This window comes from Tursiops truncatus, chromosome 15 (assembly GCF_011762595.2).
Source record: "Tursiops truncatus isolate mTurTru1 chromosome 15, mTurTru1.mat.Y, whole genome shotgun sequence".
NCBI classification, from domain to species: Eukaryota; Metazoa; Chordata; class Mammalia; order Artiodactyla; family Delphinidae; genus Tursiops; species Tursiops truncatus.
In genome coordinates, this window is record NC_047048.1 from 73,326,415 (window position 1) to 73,347,835 (window position 21,421).

At 53.7% G+C, this 21,421-nt stretch overlaps 1 long non-coding RNA gene across 1 annotated transcript; it reads left to right on the forward strand.

Moving 5' to 3' along the window:
- The first annotated feature begins 8,338 nt into the window (after positions 1–8,338).
- On the forward strand, positions 8,339–20,183 carry LOC117308205 (uncharacterized). Its single transcript, XR_012326380.1, has 3 exons — positions 8,339–13,367; positions 13,597–14,191; positions 16,966–20,183. It is a non-coding gene; the product is annotated as an uncharacterized lncRNA (long non-coding RNA).
- Positions 20,184–21,421: the final 1,238 nt, after the last annotated feature.

Sequence of the window (21,421 nt, forward strand, 5' to 3'; positions counted from 1 at the left end):
CCTGACCAGGTCAGGAGCTCTGCCCTCATCCAGTCAGCCCTGGGCAGGAGTTTGGGTCAAGCATGGCTGTTGGAGATGACCCCTGTGAATGTGTGGAGAAGGATGCCAGGGCTGGGCATGTGCCTCAAAGCCTGGTCACCTCAGAGCCCTAAGGTGTGTGCCAGTCTTGGGGATGCCATGTGGGTCATCGACACACAGACCTCCCTCACCAATCAGCTGAATGGACTAACCTTCCCTCCTATCAGTGGAATCTACAAGATTACTTTTTAATAAACGGTCTCTTTGGAAAATGCTCAGAGGAGGAAGATGATCTCTGGTTCTTACAGTGAAAGTCTGTTTCCCTTTGAGATAAGGACTGATTTGTAACACCTGTCATAAACCATTAATTTTACTTTTGTGGGAAGAACTCCAGAAGAATTTCTCTTTCAGAAGCCTATCGAATTATCAGTGGTTTTGAGCAACAGTTTCCTAAGCAGTGGGTCTGGCTAACCCTCAATAATGTGAGAAGTTTCAAAAATAATTTGATTCCCTCCCCTCTACTTCCCTGCTGGGCTGGCGATGCCCCCTTAGCTGCTGCATCTTGGGATGTCAGCGTGGGTGACTTGGGGATGGAGACAGCAGCTCTATATCAACCAGCGTGGACACAGGTGTGTCCCCCAGTAGGGACCTGGGGACCCTGTGCCCAAGCTGTCAGGGGTCTGTCTGGGGTCTGAGTATAATGATGCTGAAGGTGCCATGAGTCTCCCGTCAGGCTTCCAGGGCAGCTCAGACACTCCCTCTGGGCCAATCCCACCCCTACCCCTGAGAGTGGCCATAACATGTCTGCCCACACTCCTGTCTTTGTCACATAGTGGGGCTGACCAGTCAGCATGACACTGACCACAGCTTGGAGCTGTGGGTTGACTCTTTCAGATTATTTAAACAGACTATCATGTCGTTTGCAAACAAGGACAGTTTTATTTCTTCTTTCCAATTTGCATACCTGTTATTTCATTTTCTTGTCTTATTGGATAAGCTAAGATTTCTGAATGGGGATCTCTGCAGAGCACAGCAAGTGCAAAGCTTCTGAGTTGGGTTGAGTCTGTTCTGTTTGAGGAACTGTGATAAGGCTAGTGGGCAGCAGCCTGGCAGCAGAGAGGAGAAGGTGGGGCCAGACCACCCTGGGCGTAGTAAGTTGGTGGAGAGTTGGGATGTGCTAGGGCAATGGGAAAGTATTAAAGGATTTTAGGGAAGAGAGTAACATTCAGGGATACTGCGTATTCTGGGACTCAGTAAATTCATAGTTTAAATGTTAAGAAGGTATTTGTATTTGCAGAGACAAATGAGATTGTTTTATAACTGTGTGAGAAAATCATGTAAAAAGTATTCAACCCTATTTTTTTTTTCTTTCTGTCTTTCCTTTTTTTTTTTTTTTTTTGGTCACACGGCATGTGGGATCTTAGTTCCCCGACCGGGGTTCGAACCCACACCCGTTGCTTTGGAAGCATGGCATCTTAACCACTGGACCGCCAGGGAAGTCCCTCAACCCTATTTTCTAAAGGCTGTTCAAAATGACAGATTTACTTCTCAAATTCATGACAGTTATGCATTCTAAAGCTGACAGAGAGCAGAAAATTTACCAAGTGGCATGAATATGTTAGAGATATTGATTTAAAACCAAACCACCAATTTTTACACTTTCCAAAGGAATTCAACTGCTGGGTTTCTTTCTCAAACACAAATAGAGAATGTTAATGAATGCTTTGAACATTCCTTTCCTCAAATCATTTTATAAGCTTTGATAGCAGAATTTTAATTGAAAATGAAATATCAATTATTAAAAGACCTGTATATTTTATGAAAGGTCTTATATTTTGCAGAAACTGCTGAGAATATTGTGCTTTTTACCTGGTGGCTGTTGGCAACTTTAAATAACTTTTTTTCCTTCTGATTTTAAAAGACTTGTTCATTCTAGAAAATTTGGAAAATTACTCTAAAGGAGAAAATGAAAACCAATATGATTGTACCATTCATATGTCACCACTGCTGCCATCTTGGCTTATCTCTTACTCAAGTTTTTTCTCTGAATATGAGTGTATATGTGACAAGAGCATAACATATATTTTTTTTAATTTTTATTTTATATTGTAGTGTAGTTGATTAACAGCATTGTGTTAGTTTCTGGTGTACAGCAAAGTGATTCAGTTATACACATACATGTATCTATTCTTTTTCAACTTATTTTCCCATTTAGGTTATTACAGAATATTGAGCAGAGTTCCGTGTGCTATACGGTAGGTCCTTGTTGGTTATCTATTTTATTTTACTTTAAGCCAAACTATTTTATTTCTTTTTTCTTTCTTTTTTAAAATTGGGGTATAGTTGTTTTCCAATGTTGTATTAGTTTCTACTGTACAGCAAAGTGAAATAGAGTTCCCTGGGCTATACAGCACATTCTCATTAGTTATCTATTTTATACATATTAGTGTATATATGTTAATCCCAATCTCCCAATTCATCCCCCCCCCCTTTCCACTCTTGGTGTCCATATGTTTGTTCTCTACATCTGTGTCTCTATTTCTGCCGTGCAAACTGGTTCATCTGTACCATTTCATAGTTTTATATCCTGCTTTTCTTTCACTTCATGTGATATCATGAGCATTTTCTATGCTATTAAAAACTTCTTGTAAACATATTATACTATTATCCTTCAACATTCCCTTATCTAGACAATTTATGCAATCTTCTCCATTCTTATTTTGTTGGACACTTGTGTTGTTTCCTTTTGCTGTTAAAATTTATGTTGCAGTAAAACATCTTACTGAGTAACTTTTGTTCACATTTATGAATCGTTCCTTAAAATAAAGTCTTATGTGTACAATGAGTGCATCTGGAGTTAGTGCTTTTTAAAAAGCTCTTGATATGGCCACCAAATTGTTTTTGGAGACACTGAGACTGAGAGCCCCCGCTGGTGGGCATTCTGTGCCCATGTGGCTGTGTCCTCACAGGCACAGAGTAGTACGTGTTGAAAAGCATTTGTGCAAGTCCGATTTAATGTGCTTTGTTGTTCTTTAATTTGCGGAGAATTCATTGCCGGGACCCGCTAGTCCTGGGTTCCACCTTCTCAGGGTTGGATGGCACCGCCTTCGAACCAATGAGGAAACCAAGTCGCTGCCTGACTGAGTGTCATTTGTGCCCCAGCAGCTCCCTCTGACGAGGAACTCCAGCACTTGGAGAAGAATTGCATCAGTGACCCAGAGTGTAGACAGGAGCTTCTCTGACCAGAATCCAAACCCGCTCCCTGATGGGAGGCCAAGGATTTCAGCTCTGGTGCTTGGTCGCCCAGAGTGGGGACGCCCGTTAGCATGTGGCCAGTGGGCACCCCGGAGACACCCCTCTCGCCCATTCCAGCCTCTCGAGGTCGGGGCTCCTGTGGACACAGGCTCCACTACTGTGCACTGTGACAGGTGCTCCCGAGCACCGTGTCCTCCTGGCGCCCCGTCTTCTGACACCTCATCAGTCCTTCTGGGTGCCAGGCCTTGCCGACTGCTTCGCCCTGGAGGCCGGTCCCGGAGCCTATTTCACGGCTCATTCAAAAGGAAAGCGAGGAGGCCTTTTCCATTTCATCTGTTAAATGATTTAATTCACGAGGGACTTGGTCACCACGGATCCCAGCACGGCCCGGTTCCCGGGTCTCATGGAACCGCACCAACCGCACCAAGCTCTGCGCTGGGCCCCAGCAGAAGCCGCGCGGCCGGGCCCTGGGGGACGTTGGGCCCCAGCAGAAGCCGCGCGGCCGGGCCCTGGGGGACATTGGGCCCCAGCAGAAGCCGCGCGGCCGGGCCCTGGGGGACACCTGGTCGGGGGACTGAGGCTGGGAGGGGAGGGCAGCAGAGTGTGTCTGATCGTTCGATGCAGCTGACGTGTGAAGTGACACCCACAGTGACGGGATCCAATCCCCCCTGAAGGTGGGGCCCCATGGAAACACATCTGATAAATGTCTACTTAAATATTACGAGGCAGCATTATTCCCGGAGCAGTTTTAGCCCCAGAGGACTTCAAGCTCCTGACCTCGTTCACGCCCACGTTCACAGGCGTCACCGCCCCTCCCCTTCCCACAACCTCCTGCTCCTTGTGGGGGTCGTGAGGACAGCCTGGCCAGCCCGCAGGTCACAACAGGTGACACAGGGCGTGGGCGGGAGAGCAGGGGCTGGTCTGCTGGAGGGAGAGTCGAGGCAGGGGAACAGAAGCCACGACCTGAGTCAACACACCGAGGCCTGAGTGGGGGCCCCGCCCGGCCTGTCCCACGGTCCCCAAGGTCCCCATGGTGGTCTCCCAACGGGGGTCCCTCCTGAAGCTCTTGATGAGGGTGTTGAGGTCCTGGGGTTCCTTGGAGGTGCTCCGTCATCCGAGATGTGCCAGGAAGGCCCCTTGGGGGCCTGAAGACTCGGGAACCTGTCCTGGTGAAAGGTGGTGGTTGAGTCACTCGGGATCTGAGGTTGCAGGTTGGATTCTGAGGCCAGGACAAGAGGAACTGACTAGAAGGAAACGGGGGAGCAGAGCACCGGGCCTCGGAGGAGCCAGGGCGTCCTTGGGGTCTGGGCCGCAGGAGGAGACAGGCAGACAGGTAGGAATCGGGGTGAATTAGATCCTCCAAGGAGGATGGACGGGCTCTTATCCATAGGAGGGAACAGGGCCAGAGCACCAACGCCCACTCCAGGAGCTGGTCCCCAGCCAGATTCTACCCTCTACAACCTTGTCAGGGAGCCATTGAGTAAAGCAGGTCAAAGCTGGTGGGACCTCAGGGGTCATTTCATCACAGTTCTCATCCCATAGGCGGCAGCAGCAGCCCTGAGGCCCAGGCGTGACGTGGCCTGGGCAGGTAGCAGGAGCAGAAGGGGCACTAGAGTCCTGGTCACTCCTGGGTGGCCCAACCCCCTGAATGCTACACCGTGGTCCTCCCGAGACAGAGGAGGGCGTTCAGCCACTGAACCAACAGTAACACAATCATGTTGTGTCCTAAAGGGGAAACAAGAAAAAGCAAGTAATTGCTATAGTCCATCATTACTGGGGCTTCAATGAAGACAGATTCAAAAGGAGGAAAGGTAACATTTTTATTGAAGTACAGAAAAGCCCGAGGGGGTGTGGGAAGCTAATTGGGCCACCCTTCCGTCTTCACAGCTATCTTCACATCAGGCCACATCTAACTAACCCCCCTGGGATGATGGTAAATGCTACTTGCAGGCCCTCAAAGAACTGGTAATTTCCATATCACTTTATAAATCCTCAAAGTGTATGTACACTGGTTTCCTCTAGCCATTCATTTCACAAATGTTTATTGAACACCTACCGTGTGTTGGACCCTGAACGGGGCTGGGGGTTGTTCAGCAGTGAGCGAGGCAGGAAGGTCCCCCTCCAAACGGAGCTGATGTCCTCATGGGGGTTCAGCGAGAACAAGCAAGTGCATGAGGGAGTGAACCAGAGAAAGGGAGCGATGAGCGCGTTGAGGAATGGAAACCACAGCGCGTGATTGGGGGAGGGGGCGTCACGCCGGATCCCGAGGTGGGGAGCGGGCTCTCTGCGGAGCTGGATGTGAGCTGAGCCCCAGACGATGGAGAGGAGCTGCCTGGGGAGGTCTGCGGGGGGAGGGCTCAGGCAGAGCGGAGCGGGAGCAAGATGCCGCAGCCTCTAAATCGGCAGCACGTGGCTCTGGGGCAGCAGCCGCGGCGCAGCTGGCCCTGCTGTTCCGCCCGTGTCTCTGCCCCTGTGCACGGAGGGCGTCACCGTGACGGCCAGTTTGCTGCCAACTCAGGCCCCGGGCACGAGGCCGTCCCACTGGGTAACTGTATTTCTTAATCTCTCCCTTCAGCAAATGGAGGGACGTGGACTCTGGAACTTCACCCCTTTAATCAACAAGTTCTTCCAGGTCTCAGGGGTTTGTCCTTCAGGTATGATTTTCTTAATTCATTCATGCATTCACTCACTCATTCCACAGATGTTTATGAAGTGTCCGCTGCGTGTCTGACCTGTTCTGAGCACTGGGAACAAAGCCGTGAACAAGACGGAAAGATCCCTCCCTACAGGATCCGTACGTCCTAACACAGCGGGACGAACGCCGACGTCAACTGGTAAAAGGGATGGTGTCAGTGCTGGTCCGTGCTTTGGCGAGAAGTGAAGCAGGGAGGGGGACCCTGAGTGTGGAGGATGCAGTAGGGGTGTTATTTTAAAAGTGGGGTGAGGGAGGCCCCCTGAGAAAGCGACAGAGAGGGAGCAGCCCTAAGACTACCTGGGGGAGGAGGTTTCGTGCAAAGGCCCTGGGGTGGGCGTGGAGCTGGACCTCCAGGCTCAGCAAGGCGGTCAGTATAACCAGACAGGAGAGAGGAAGGGGTCGAGGGGCAGGGGAGTCAGAGCGGTGAGGAGGGGCCGAGTCAGAAAGGCCCCAAGGTGGGTGTAAGGACTTGGCTTCTACGCTGAGTCAGGTGGAAGCAGAGGGTTTAGATCAGAGGAGTGACAGCATCTGGCTTTTTAATTTCTGCCACCGTTGTCTCAGTAGAACTCACTTCTTGAACGAGACTTGGCTTTAGCTGTCCGAGAGCCCCGGGGCTGGGCTCCGGCGTGGCGGCTGACACACCCACTCCGGGGCCCGCTCTGCCCGGGTCTCTCGTTTGTGGCATTTCTCACGTTCACCCCCTCCCGAGTCTGGCCCACGTATGGGCCTCATTACACCTGGCACAGAGAACGAGGCTCAGCAAACGGCTCAGGAAGCATCTTTTTAAAGGTTAATGGTCACTGGCGAGGGAAGGGAGGGCCACTGAGCATCTACGCCTCTTTGATGATGTGGATTTGCCAGTTAAGTGAAAATGAGAGTCGCGTCTTCTCACAGGTACCTGGTCTGATTACCAAGCAGCCAAGGAGGCCTCGGGGTGTCTTGGAGGCTGGAACCATCAGCCCGGGGTGAGCTATGAGCGCTTTACATGAGCTGCTCCCAGGTGAGACGTCGGGGTCAGGCCCCCCCAGCCCCCTGCCGGCTCCACCCAGGTGAGCCCTGAGCTGCTCCCAGGTGAGCCCTGTGTGTGTGGAGAGGCGGATCTGGAGGATCCCACGCTCAGGCCGGTAAGCTCCGGGAGGGCAGGGATCGGGTCTCTTCTCGGATTCATGGCGCATGGTGCCTGGCTCCTCTGACCACTGGGAGGGGACAGGCGAGGCCAGAGGCTGGAGACGGCGTTGGCCGTGAAGGTAGGAACCCCAAGGGCTCGGGGAGGAGGTGGAGGTGCCGCTGGGGTGAGGCTGGGGCAGGTGTGGGGGGCAGCGGGCTAGGGGCGGCCCCATGTCGTTACCTTCTCCCCTGCATCTTTGGGTTAGAAATACCTCGTTGGGTGCAGAAGGCGTTGATTAGGAAGGACTTTCCCCTCCCTACAATAGAGGCTCCTGTGACCATCTTGCTTTACAAAAAGTATTTCACAGATGGACGTGTGAATGAATAAATGAATGAATGAATGAGAATCAGCTGGTCTGATTCTCAGTAGATGTAGAAGCAAATTATGGCCACTTGACCCAGGAGGATATTCAAGGGAACTGGCTCTTTCCTGAGGACAAGGGCGGGCTATTTCCTGTCTGGGCCTCAGTTTCCCTGTGGGTAAAATGAAAGGGTATCTAAATAATCTTAAAGGACATCTCAGGAGATAAGCACGAGAGACTAGGCTGTGTGTCTTGCAACGTCCTAAAGGGAAAGTGGGGAAAATCCTATTACTCAGCGGTGGGAGGGGCACCCACTGGGACTCTCACCTGGAGCAGGTGGGCCTTGGAATCCTTCCTCATTGGTTTCTTCCCTCACCTTGGCCTCCTGGCCCCTGCCTGACTCTCCAACCCCACCTTTCTACCAAGTAGGTTAGAGCCTCAGTGAGCATGACAGGGACCTCAAATTACAGTGGCTTAAATAAGACAGTTTATTTCTTTTTTGCATGAAATCCAAGCCCATAGGGTGATTCTTCCCTGTAGTTTTCAGGGTCTCAGGCTCCTTCCACCTTGCTGCTCTGTCATCCTTGGGGTGTGGCTTCTCCCACAAGGTGTATCACATCCCAGTGTCTGGCCAGCAGGGAGGGGCAGAGGGGACAGATGGGCACAAGCCTTCCCTTTAAGGGTGGGGCCCAGCAGCTGAGCACACAGTTCTCTTTCCCACTGGCCACAGCCCAGTCGCATGACCACCCCTGACTGCAAAGGGGGCTGAGAAGTGCAGTCTTCATTCTGCCCGGCTGTGTGCCCAGGAAACAGGCTGTTACTGGGAGGGGACAGTGGATGTTGGGAGACGATATCCCAGTTGGCTCACACTGCTCCGGCCTGCGGGGACCAACTGTCCTGCTTTGCTGAGGCATTTCTTTGGACACAGAACTTGCAGTGCTAGACCTGGGATAGTCATAGGAGGAACTGTCCACGCTGGCTTCTTTTCTTATCCCCAAACGGGCCCAGCATGTTCCTGCCTCAGGGCCTTTGCATGTGCTGTTACCTCTGTCTGGAACACACTTTCCACAACTCCTTCCATTCAGAAAGGATTACTGGGTGCCCACCTCATGTATGAGCTGCTGTTCTAAACACTACATGCCAGGCGCAGAGTGAAAATTCCAACCATGCTTTTAACATAACAAGGATAATTCTGTCTACTCCTCCCTGGTCACTTTTGTTTCCAAATCTGCGTGGCTTAGTGATTTTTTATTACCTGCAGCTCAGAAAGGAACACCTCCTTCCCTAAGGCTCTGGCTGGGCTCTCACACAGTCTGATAAATCTTATATTAATAATAACCCGAAAGAAGAACATGTATTAACTTCTAAGATTATGATCTAGGAAACAAGGATTTTGAAGAGATGTGTAAGCCTAATCAAAGGAAATGTGGGGTGGAGAAAGTTTTATTAAATAGAACCACACCTCTTGGGTGGGTTCATTGGTACAGTCTTTCCGGAGGGCAGTTTGGCACTATATGTAGCAACTGCAACTGCAAATGCACAACTTCGGGCCCCAAAGTCCATTTATAGGAATTTATCCCAATGAAATAATAAGAAAAATATGCAAAGGTGGATCTCTAAGGACTTCTGTAAGAGGAAAAAGTATAAAAGCCTAAATGTCTGAGGCTGGGAAGCACAGATTGCTCTCCTCTGCCCTGACACCAACAGGCACTTCAGATGAGGAAACGGAGGCAGAGAGAGTTTAAGCGACTTACCCAAGGTCACACAGCAGGCAGTGGCAGAGCTGGATTTGAACAGGGAGGTGACTCCAGAGCCCATACTGTTCCCCAGTCGGCTCTGCCACCTCCTGGGCCGCAAAAGGGAATGAGAACGTCTTCCCGGGAACAATATCGAGATTTCTCTGGGAGGTGAGAGGATGGCGCAGGACCCGGAAGTCTGAAGTGTGGGACCTGGACCCAGGCTGTGGGACCCAGAACACCCAGAGCAGGCGGGAGGCCTGTGGTGGCCGAGAGTGCTGGCTGTCCCCAGGTGGCCAGGGTGGAACAGCTCCGCTAGCCCCTTCCCGGGGTGAGGGCTGTGTTGTTTGCTCCCCCCTAATCCTCCAAGCCTGCAGCCCAGCCCCAGGCCTCCAAACCCAAGACCACCCAGTTGAGACTGGAAGGAAACCTTCCCTTGTAAGTGGAATCAGGTGAAATCTGGCTGTAAATTAGTCTCAGAAACCAAAAGGCTGTGTCACAAGCATGGCCAGTGTGGCTGTCACTGTCAGCTGCATGGAAATGACGGAGATGAGAGGGACAGCGTCTGTCCAGAGGGGAGCTAGAGGAGGGAATGTCGTGGACGATGGAAGGAGGACAGGCCTGCCCCCAGCAGACATGTCGTCCGCAGAGAACTGGCCCGGGACGGGGAGATGCCCCCGCGGTGGGCAGCATGTGGTTTGAGGCCAGAACGTCGGACACACAGGAGCGATTGGTGGTCTCCTGGGAGCTGGCCAGGTCGTGGGCTCCTCAGAGGCTCAGCCCCTTTGTGTGTGGGGGTGATGGCCCTGTGCCCTGTCCCTCTGAAGGTGGCCATAAGGGAGGGAAGCCTAAGAGCTCAGCGTTGGACAGGCTGGGAAGCGAATCCCACTTCCCACCAGGCCAGTGACTCTGAGCCTCAGTTTCTCCAGCTGTCGAGTGGGGCTAATATCAACCTATATGGACTGCCTGCTGGTGCAAGGCCCTAGTTAAGCATCTTTAATTCCTAGGGGCAGCCTCACTTACAGCTGAGAAAACAGAGGCACAGAGAGGTTAAGTCACTTACCTGGGGTCACACAGATGCTCTCTGTGGTTAGGACTCCAGACTAGCGGGGATCAAATGGAGCCCTCGGCACCGTGCTGGTGGCCTGGCAGGTGCTCGGGAACGTCAGGTGCTGTTTGCGATCCTATCAGTGCTGCTGCCACCAAGACTGCCAGGAGTGAGACCACCGTATCTGCCTCTGAGGGCCGTCGCGAGCAGGAAGCGAGGTGACGCACGTAGGACCCAGGGCACTGGCTGCGGCCAAGTCAGCTGCCGGCGACCCCGTGGCAGCAGCAGGAGCAGCTCTGGGTGAGGGTGTTGCAGCGGCTTCTGCCTGTCCTCCGGGCCGAGGGCTTGCCTGCCTGCTCCTCAGAGCCTGGTCCCCAGTGCGGGTCCGGGGGGTGGCCTGGGGTTCTTGGGAAGGGGCGGGCGGGCCCAGCTCAGGCCTCCCTCGGGGGCCTGTCCGCCACAGCCATGCTGGGGGGCTGCTCCTGGTGGGCTCGGGAGGATGCCGGGCTGAGCGGCCACAGGCCAAGTTCCTGCCATCCGGCCTGTGCCCCCAACCCCAGCCCCCAGGACTTGCAGGCTGCTGGGCAAACACTGGAGGGGGTGACTTCTCAGGCTCTAGTGGGCACGGCCCTCCTCCTGCCCCCCTCCCCGGCCTCACGGTGGGACAAAGGGCATCTGGTCCAACACACCCACCACCGGATGTTTCCTGGTACAGAGTTTATCAAATTGCAGGTTGTGATGCATGAGTGGGTCTTGAAATCTATTTAGAGGGTGGAGCCCTGCGCTTAAACTCTGCAATAGACCAGAATAGAATAGATGAGGAAATATCAGAGTGCGTGGCGTGCACTGAAGGGGTGTCTGGGGAAACTTCTGCCTGGTTTTCACAGAAATAGGCGTGTGTGTAACACCGTGTGACATGTGTTTCTTACTGCGGTTGCGTTAAAAAATGGTTGACAGACTGTCTCATGGCCTTCGTGGCACACAAAGTGTGACACTTGTGTGAGTAAGTGTGACACTTAGTCACGCCGGGGCCCAGCAGGTCTGCGCTCTGTTGATTTCGGGGAGGAGACTGTAAGGCCGGGAGCATGAAGGTGGAAGAGAATGGGTCTCCCAGGGCTGGTGCAGCGATGATTCCCGGGCTGCCCCCGCTCCTTCCCGCCCTGGCTAAGCCGCTCTGCCCCATTGTCACTTCTCTGCAGCCCGTGTCCCCGCGTTCTGCTCTTCCCAGCGCCCATCAGGTCAGATGTTACCACGGTGACTTCCGGCTCTTGTTTCTCTTCTGTGAGCCTCCCTGGAGCGCCGGCTCCCCCAGCACGGGAGCCGGTTTCCCGATGCACCCCAGCTCGAGCCCAGCGTGGTGCACAGTAGGGACTCACCTGTTGGGAGGATGTCTGGGGTGGGGGGAGGTCTGCCGCACAGGGGTGAGCCCCAGAGAGCAGCACGGCAGGGGGAGGGGCTCCTCTTTCCGAAAGTCCCCGAGTCCCCTGGCCCCGCCCACCACGTGCCCCCTGCCTGGCTTCCTGCAGCCGCCCCTGCGTCGCCCCTGAGGGTCCCAGCTGCCAGGCTGGGCTGTGTGGGAGCCCCAGAGACCGGAGGGGCTGGAAATGAACGCCCCGGGGGGCCCAGGCCTGATGGAGTTGGGGCCGCCCCCGGCTCTCTTGGCTGCGGTTCCTGTTTGTGCTGCGCGCGCCCCAGCGGGACTGGCCTCTTGTTTCCCACGGACGTAGCTTGCTGGAGGTGGGCACACGCCCCTTCCCAAGAACCTCAGGCCCATCTTCTGACTGCGCTCTGGGGCTGGACTCCACGGGCTGCAGACACCCCTCGGCTGGTTCCCAGAGGAACAGGCAGAATGCTCATCGCCCCCTTCCCTGTCTGGTCTCCCTGCCCCACACGCCCGAGCGGTAATGTTTGTGATCAGCCCCCAGAGGAAATCCTTGGACTTGAAGCCTTGCCTCGGGGTCGGCTTCTGGAGAAACCAAAACAGAGACAGAGGATGGAGGGCTTTCTTGTGGTCTGTGTTTACATTCTGTGCATGTGATGCGTGTATGTACGTATGTAAGTATTTTCCCTGAGTTGGGGTGGATTTGCAAGACCAAAAAATGGGTACAAACCGGTGTCGAGGGTTTGATGTGGCAGGCGGCAAGGATGTGGTTCCCCTCCCATCCTCATAACGGGGCGGGGGAGGGGATTGCAGGACAAAGAAGGCCGCCGTGAGGGAAAATGGTGGGGGGGAGGCAAGGACGGTGAATGGAGCGGGGAGAGGAAGGAGAAAGGGGGGATGGGTGCCCGTGAGAGAGAGGAGGGAGCGAGGGGGGTCTTGATGGGGCCAGAGGAGCAGCTTCCTCGGTGCTGAGTCAGCAGCCGCCCTGACTCAGAAACTCGAATTGTCCGTCCAGTGACCCCTCAGGCCTCACGGTCTCTGTTAGAACATGAAAGGTGTCCAGCAGATCCTTGGGGCCATTCACTTTTCATCCCGTATGTGTGGGGCTGTGCGTGCGAACTTACACACATGCACAATCACACACACACGTGCCCTGTCTCACCCCTACACACTCGCCGCTCAGACACAGCAAGTCAGTGTCATTAAAATGCCAGGCCATGCCTCTGCCTCCTCGCAGAGCCCACGTGACCCTGCTGATCAGAGGAGGCCACGAGTCCGGAGGGTGAGCCCTGGCATCGGTCCACTGCTCTCCATGGCAACCTGGCTGATACCTGTTTGTAAGTTTAAAAGCTCCAGGACTACAGGAGCTCTCTCGTTACTTCACGCAGATCAGCTGTTCACTATTCAGTGCTCTCACTGTTAGGCGAGGGGGCGGGGCACAAAATTGGCATGTGCTCTGTGTGTGTGTGTGTGTGTGCTCTGCGTGTGTGTGTGTGTGGGAGTGAGTCTGGGGCACAGTTGAGATGAGGGGCTGGGGGCAAAACAGCATTAAAAACACAGTCAGTAGTAATTGGATTATAGTTGTTGATTGCATTCAAAGTACTTAACACAGTGTATTAATCCTAAAGATATATTACATCCAGTGAATTCTGAAGTGTCTCACTGATAGAACATGGGCTGTAAGAAGAAAGAACACCCTTGCAAACCTGATCAAGTCTCCCATGCGGTGCTGAAGGCGCTGGTGGACGGAGGGATTAACATCCAGGTAGGAGATGTGGGAGAAAATAGGAACATGCCCATCAGACAGGTCGGCAGTGACGCTGGGGGTCAGGACAACGGAAGACCCAGGACCCACGTGGCGGGACTCCAGGCTCTGCGTCCCCCGCCCTCTGGGTGTGGGACGAGGTGGGCGAGGTGGGAGGTGGGGTGGGGGAAAGCGGTGGAGATGGAGAAAGCTGGAGAGAAACGGCCACGTCTGGTTCCTCCGTCTGCAGCAGGTCTGAAAGCCAGTGTCCCCACGGGCCCGGCAGGTAACAAAGGAGTGAAGCGGGCTAGACCAGCCACCAGCCCGCACTTCCTGAGGGATTCCCGCCCGCCAGACGCGGTCCAAGCAGGTTCCGGACGCTGACTCAGCCAGTCCCCCAGCCCCGTGATGCGGTTTCGTTACCGTTTCCCTGTAGAAGGGGAAGGACCCGGGGAGGGACCCAGCAAGTGGCCTGTGGACAATGCGGCACAGGAGTTTGGGTGGCAGATCCTCGGTCTCCATGTGGGGACGATAGGGGGAGGGGTGGAATCGGTGGCAAACTGCGGAGCACGAGCCTGTCTAAAGGGGCTGCTGCCCCGGCCTCGGTGCCACCGCAAGCTACCAGGAGAGGACTTGGGCGCAGGGTGGCGCCGTGGCCTGACACCTGAAGAGAAAGTGTCAGATGCTCAAGTGAAATCTCAGGTTTTTCACGTGTTGACATCGGCTTCACATTTTTCAAAAGCACCAGGAGGGACACACTCGACACATCTGCTGCTGGTTTGGGTCCACAGTGTGACCTCTGCCTCACTGAGAGAAAATTCTTCTGGAAAGTCGTGAGCATCAAGGTGTGTGTGGCGCTGGGCTGGCTGGTGTGAGAGGAGGGCTCTTCCCCCGGACCTTGTCACGTTCAGGGGGCGCCACCCACCGAGCTGGTGCTGCTCGGGGCGGCGCCTGTTTCGCTCCCCCTGGGTGGCCGAGGAGGGCTCTCTGCAGGGAAGGTGGGGCGGGGCTCGGGGTTACAGGGACCTGACGGGACAGGCCCTGTCCTGACGCAGCTCACACTCCCGGAGTGGACAGTCACCTCCACTTTCCCGGGGTTGCCCTGGCGGCCGGAAGGTCGGGCAATGCTGGGCCTGTATTTCCACGTGGCTTCCACGCTGGAGATGGGCTCATCCTGTGGGCCGTGCCCCTCCCCCAGCCTCTGCGGGGAGTCCCCTGACCCCCAGGCCTGTAGGCATTTGCATCTGTAGCCCCGCCCCCAGGCAAACCCCCTCTCTCCCCCCCAGGCCAGGGCAGGGTCAGGTTTAGGACATTGTCCTCCTGCCCCTACGTGGGCAGAGCGACCCCCCCCCCCAGCCTGGGTGGAGGCCCCATAACAGCCGTCCCCCCACACTGGCATCTCTCCTGAAAGGGTCACTTTAAGAACGCCAGCTGGCAGGTGCCAGATTTGGGCATCTGAGGAGCTCCCAGAAGCTCCTAGGACCAAAGCAACCCTCTTTTGTCAGCACTGATGGGGAACAACTGGCCGCTGTCCTTTAATCAGGAGGGGACATGCTCAGCTATGGCCTCCTGCAGGGCTGCATAAACGTCCATTAAATCAGCCTGTGCGCTCTGTCGCTCCCCGCAGACCGTGAGGGCCCACTGAGGCCAAGGGGCAGCCCCCAGCCCCAGTCTGGCTCCGGAGTCCAGAACTGAGGCCAAGAGAAAACGCCGGTCAGCCCAGATTCCTGGCAGCTTATCAATCTGGCAAATTATTTCTTTCAAATTAACTCTTAAGATTGAAATCCGGGCAGGACTCTGCAAGTTCACGGGCACCTATTATCCGCTGGTTTCAGGCGCCTGGGTGCACCTGGGGGCAGGGTGCTCGTCTGCGGGTGGGAGATGTTTTGGAAACTGTGGCCGCTGGGATCGGCCAGGCGCCTCCTCTTCTGCTTCTCATCCCCTGATGGAAGATGGTTCTGGCGGGGGATGCGGCTTCAAGGCCTTCTCCTGCGTCTCCAGGAGCCCCGGGGTCAGGCGTGACAGGAGTGATTCAAGCACCATTTCCTGCTGTCGGAAGGGGCCACAGGCAGTGTCCTGGGCCTTCCCCATCCCGAGGGGCGCCCGTCTGAGGCCGAGCATGGGCACAAAGTGGGGTCAGGTGCGCAGGGCACGACTGAGGGAGGTCAGACAACAGGGGGCGGAGCTCTCTGCCCCGATCCTGCTTACTCTCGCTGTGTCTCACTGTCTGAAGATCCGGTGACATCCCACCCCCGTACATGTGTAATCTGCAGTTTCAGGACCCCCTAGGGGTGGGTGGGGGGGTGGCAGAGTGCAGGTTAAACAGGGAGAATAAGGGAAAGGCAAGCACAGGGGTAATTAATTTTTCTTTAAGAGTTGCTGGGATGCTGTTAAATTCCTTGTCTATCTAAAAATGTAGGCACAGGTTCTAGGAAAACATGTTCTGGTGCCAACTGTGCTTGTGTTTCATGTACACCCTTTACATGTCAAATTGGACATCCCGGTCTATTAACATTGCTTTTTTGGAATCCCACGCAACATGCTGGACTTTTCCACCCTAACAGTAACGGTGGACAACACACGCTTGGGGTCAGGCACTGTGCGCAGCGTGCTAACCCATCGTCCTCACAGCAGCCCCGTGAGGTGGCGGGTGCTATTATTTTCTCCACTCTATAGATAAGGAAACAGGCACAGAGGTTTCACCCAGCTAGTAAGCGGCAGAGGTGTGATTTGAACCCAGGTAGCCTGGCACCAGAGTCCATGCCCTTAATCACTCATTACAGGGACTCCTAATGACCCCAGGCTGCAAGCGCAGGGACTTTTGTGCGGCGGACGGTAGAGCCTGTTTCTCTCAGGGTCCTGCAGGGCGTGCTGGAAAGGGCGGGATGCTGTGACTGCCTCTGCCGGGAGCCCCGCCCCTAGCCCCTCCCACGATCTGCTCCTTCTCCTCCAGGACTCAGGGCCAATGTCCCCTCCTCATTCCCTGAGTCCCTATTCAGGTCCACCCCCGCCCGCCACTCCATCACTTCAGCCTGGTTAAAGTTCTTCCCAGTACACGTCTCACTCTCTGGAATCGTCTGCAGGGTTGCCTTGATTTCTTGCTCACTGTGTGTCTCCCGTCACGAGGGCAAGGTCTGGGCTGCATCCCCAGCGCCTGGAACCGTGCCCGGCACAGAGCATGGGCTCCCCAGCGCCTGTGGGATGGATGACATGCGCGCGGAGGAATCCCCAAGGTCACCCCCAACCTGCTCACTCGACAGAGGACGTGTGCCCTGCTCCCCCGGCTGCACTGCCACGTGGACATACGTCCTGGGCACACATGACACAGGTCATCATTGACCCTCCAGCAAGAACGAAGCTGTCTGTGCCCAAGACTCAGCTCAGACCCCAGATCCCACTTCATGTGTAAGCTCCAAACCTAAGACCACGGCCCTGCGCCCCTCAGAGGGACACTGAGCAGGGAGGTGGTGCGTGGACAGGACCCCTCCACACACACCTGTACTGGGGGGGATGGAACATAAATGGGGGAGGGGCATAACTCACTCTTTACCCCATTTCGCATGGCTTTTCTCCTCTGGAAAAAATCCTGACATTTCTTTCTTATTTTTGGCTCTTTTAGTCGGAGGAGTGATGAGCCACGGGCTGTGGTGGAATAAAAACCTGGGAGATTTGCTTCCCTTGTCACGTCCTGAGCTCAAACCAGGTGGCGTCCTTAGGAGCTGACAGTGGTGTTGAAGAAAAGCGTCACGGTCACAGGAGGAAGCTTTTCTCCCAGGAGGGGACTGTGGGGAGTTTGTGCCCATGAGGTCTTGGCGGGGACCTTCCTAGAGCCTACTTGAGTCCTCTCTACCGGCCAGTGGCTTTAACTGCAGAGGCGCCTGGAGACAGATGGGCATGCAGGTCCCGGGCCTGGGGCTCTGGCCTCTTAGCGGGATGTCCTCTGGAGAGTGTCTTGGATGAAGTCTCCTTTTTCTTCATCTTTGCAACTGGAAGAAAGGTCCTGTCCTGACTGCTCCCAGGTGTGTTGGGGAATCATTCAAACTGACGGACACCCGGACTCTGCAGTGTGTGTAGCTGCGCTACACGTGCAAATTATTCCGGAATTCTCCTGTTTCTAGTCCATGCCATGTCTTCATGCCCGTTTCTAGTCCATGCTGCAAAGGCAGTTTCCTCTGTCGCCAAGGCTGCTACAGTACTGTTGACTAAACTCTGCACTTTTTTCTGATTTCACTAGTCTTCCCTGAAGTCCTTTTTCTGTTCTACAATCCCATTCAGGACACCAAATTATATACACGATGCGGTTCAAACTAACTTTTTTGAACGTGACCGAACATTAGAAATACATTTTATATCACAAGACAACGTACATCTTTACGTAATCCGAATATTAAGAACACGCTACTTATTTTTGCCAACTGGGATATACTCTGGTATTTTCTATTCTATTCTGTTCCATTCCACTGTATTCCAATTCATCCCATCCCATCTCATTCTATTCCAACATAAAAACTCTTCAAGATGTGATAAATTGAACTCACAAATGGATCCGTTAGAACCTGCAGTTTAAAAACTCATCTTGCATAAGGAGGCTCTCATTGATTTTGCACAAGTCATAATTCTGTTTATCTCCTGGACCTACTGTGAGCTCCTTGCACTACGGGATGGTGTCTTTCTTCTTCCTTGGGCCCTGACGCCGCACACTGTTCCTAGTTCAGTGTTTCATAAATGCCCACTGCCTGGATGGCTTGATGTCTGGGTCCCTTTTTCTATTCTCACATTTTGTCACAACTATTTTTCCAGGGTTGAATGCTCAGTAAGTGGCATCCACTTTCTTTGGGGATGTGGCCATCAGTAATGGAATATTTGCAGGTACCCAAGCTCGGAACTAACCGGTTTGGCACGCTTGTCAAATGGTACCATGGGGGTAGGGCAGCTCCCCCGTTGTCTTTCCCCAGGGTTCTAAGACATTTTAAGGGTTAAGATTTGCATGCAAACCCAGTGATTGGAAATGAGTGGGGTGTTTTCAGTTGTTACAATGTTTGGGGTAAAGATCAAAGTCCTTCAATGCCTGGGACAGTCCCTTACAATGTATCACCACGTATGAAGTGCTAATAATGTCCCCATTGAGACACTCTGACCAAGACCAACTGAGATTTGAAATAGAAAGGGTGATGGAGTGTCTGTTTCATCCCGTTAACTTTCCAGTTTTTCCAAATAATCAGTCAACAAGCCTCACACTTGGGGAGGCTAGTCCTGAGACAGCTGGGGGGCACCTTGTAGAGAAAAGCCTGGCCCTGGCCAGCCAGGTTAGGCTGCAGGAGCTGCAAGTCCCCACAGAGCCAAGCTCCCAGGCCCCCGGTGGGTAGGCTGCGCTGGGGGCTCTAATTACTGTGGGGAGAGAGAGGCTCGCTCCTTTTGGGTAAATCTGCTGCAGTCACCCCGCACGCCTTCCTAATCACTACCCAACCACAAGGGGTACATCCCACCCTCCCTGCACACGTGTCGGGACTCTGGGCTGTCTGGGAGCATTTCCCTGGGAACGGGGTAATGAAAAACTATCACGCTGCTCCCCTTTTGAGAGCGGGTCCTTCTCCTCCCCAGGTATCCTCACTCAATCAAGCATCACGTGCCAGGAGCTCAGGCCGGCACCCTTGGTCTCCCTCACCCCCTCTTTCCTTGGAGATGCCTCCGGAAGGTACATCACATGGGACCACTTTGCTCCATTTCCCTGCCTGTCCCCGGCACCAGCCACGCTTGCATCTTGACTGCCTCCCTGGTTTCCCCCCTTCTACTCGTGGCCTTTCTCACCAGCCAGAGGAATGTTGGAAAGGAGTAAATCACACCCTAGCTCTCTGCTGCAAATCCCTTCCATGGCTCCCCAGACATGTACGTTGAAATTCTTCACTCTGGTCGCTGCCTACCTCTCTAAGCTTCCTCCACACGGTCCACACAGGCCTTGCTCTTTCCTGAACACTCAGGCCCTCACTTGTGGCTTTTGCTGCATTTGTCCCCCCGCGCCCTGATGCTCCTTCCCTGCTTCTTGGCACTTAAAGCTCCTACTCATCTTTCGGGTCTCAGCTGAAAAGACACCTCCGCCATGAGGCCTTCTACGACTACCTCGTCTGCAGAGGTCTCCTCTTCACTGTGCATCACACCACCGCATTTTATCCTCTTCACAGTGTTACCAAACCAGGTTCATCTGCACAACGCCCAGCAAGTCAAAGTGCTGAGACGCCGGGACTTGCAGCAAAGTCAGGGTTTACTCATAAGGCAGCCAAGCAAAAAAACGATAAAAACGCGTCTCAAATCCACCTCCCCAAAGGCCCGGGGCTCAGGGTATTTATGGGATAACGAAGCTGGGCGGTCCTAGGCGTGCGGAGCGTGGCGAGCGTAAATAAGAAAAAGGTGCGTTCATCGTAGTTCTGCGCAGGCGTAACTAAACTACAGAGCTCTTCATGGGACACGTGTTCAAAATGAGGCATGTAGCACGATCTGAGGGTGGAGTTTTCAGCCCTCTGAAGTCAAAAGGTCACGAGCAGACACTCACGCATGCCCAGTTGGAGGGTGGGTGGTCCTATGCAGTCTTAACCAGCTCAGCTGGAACTAGACACAGCTGACTCCAAGTCCCTGGAAAACAACTCAGGCAAACATCTTATTGTTTAGGCTACGCGCTGCTTGGAGGACATGCCAGTCTGTTGTAGCAACAGTTAAAATGACCTGTGACAAAGCGAGAGAGAGGCATGGACATATATACACTACCAAACATAAGGTAGATAGCTAGTGGGAAGCAGCCGCATAGCACAGGGAGATCAGCTCGGTGCTTTGTGACCGCCTGGAGGGGTGGGATAGGGAGGGTGGGAGGGAGGGAGCCGCAAGAGGGAAGAGATATGGGAACTTATGTATATGTATAGCTGATTCACTTTGTTATAAAGCAGAAACACACCATTGTAAAGCAATTATACTCCAATAAAGATAAAAAAAGACCTTGATTAGTGAAGTCAGGTTACAGGTGTAATAGATTGAAGTGATGATTACCCACGGTTTCCATAGTACGATGATTACTTGTCATTGTCATATCTGTCACCCCAATAAAATGTCACCTTCATGAGGAAGGGGACCACGCCTGCCTCATTCACAATTACAGCCGGAACAGGGTTCAGTCACTATTTGGTGAATGGATAGTAATAATAATCACAAATATATCCAGGATGCATACTATATGCCACCACTGTTGTAAGCCTTTTAGGTACCAAACTCATTTAATTCCACGTGGACTCCAGGAGAGAGGCTACTGTCACGATCTCCAGTTTAGACAATGAACATGGAGTCACTGAGAAGTAAACTGACTTGCCCGAGGGGTCACCCCACTGGTCCGTGGCGGGCCGGGACTTGAACTTGGTGCTGACCGAATGGAGACTCTTGGTGCTGCAGCCTCGCCGCACCAAGGGGATGGACTGAAAACTGGCAATCAGAGCTGTGATTCGAGAAGGAACATGTTCAAGTAGTGGAGAGAGACAAATCTGTAAGTGACACGTGTGTAAGCTGGTAATACACACCGTGGGGAAAATAAAGCAGGAGGGGGACGGGGGGCTTCAGTTTTGTGGGAGGGTGTGTTAGTTTCTAGGGTTGCTGTAACAAATTACCGCAGATGTGGAGGATTAACACAGATTTATACCCTGACAGCTCCAGAGGCCAGAAGCCTGCAGTCAGTCTCACTGGGCTAACGCCCTGTTGTCAGCAGGGCTGGTTGCTTCCAGAGGCTCCAGGGGAGAATCCGCTGAGACTCCCACACTGGAATGTGTGGGACCCAGGCAATACGTACATGTATTTATATATAATTTTTGTTTGTTTCGTTTTGTTTTTTTGAAGGGTCTTTGTCTACATAAACAATTTGTTTAAAAAATGTATTTCAGGGACTTCCCTGGTGGCGCAGTGGTTAAGAATCCGCCTGCCAATGCAGGGGACACTGGTTCCATCCCCGATCTGGGAAGATCCCACCTGCCGTGGAGCAACTAAGCCCATGCGCCACAACTACTGAGCCTGTGCTCTAGAGCCCGGGAGCCACAACTACTGAA